Genomic DNA, 728 nt, shown 5'->3' with positions numbered 1-728 from the left:
CTTAACAAAACCAGGAACCTCTTCTTCCTCCTCTTCTTCCTCTTCTGCTTTCTCCTCTTCCCCTCTTTCCCCCCTTCCCTTCCCCCTCCCATTCTCCCCTCCCATCCTCCTCCTCCTTTTATGCTCATGCTTGACATTTCATCATCATAAGATGTTGCTTCAGTCCTAGACATCATATATGGATCAAGGCAGGTGAAAGAATGTGGGGTAGAGCAATCAAGTACTTCTTTTGCAACTGCTCCCTTTTATTTTTACAAAGAAACAGAAGTATGGTGTATTGGGATGATGCTCTAACCAACTGAGCTACCTAGCCAGGTTGGGGACTGGATGAAAGAAGATAAAGGGATTTAACAAAACAAATTATGTATATGTATAAAACATATACACAGACAGCAGTTGGTGATAGCCAGAGAGAAAAGGGGGTGGGAGTAGGTGGGCAAAGGGGGGATAAATGGAGACATAAAGAAAGCCAACTCTGAAAGTATCTCATCTTGTCACCAACGCTGTCAAGAACTTACCTACGTGTAAACTAACAAGTTAGCCTGCCAGGGCTCTGAGCATGCTAATAGAAGACATGAGTCTCCTGAGTCAGAGACAAAGGACAGATTGTTGCTAATTATCCTCCAGGTGGGAAGACTTCCTTGCCAATCTGATGATTTGTTCCATTTTAACAATTGGTGCTCAGGTCTGTACTCAGAAGATTTTACTCTTTGACAACAGTTACAGAA

This window comes from Pipistrellus hanaki, assembly GCF_964339955.1.
Source record: "Pipistrellus hanaki genome assembly, chromosome: 8".
Lineage (NCBI taxonomy): Eukaryota > Metazoa > Chordata > Mammalia > Chiroptera > Vespertilionidae > Pipistrellus > Pipistrellus hanaki.
Note: the sequence above shows the minus strand (reverse complement) of the source record.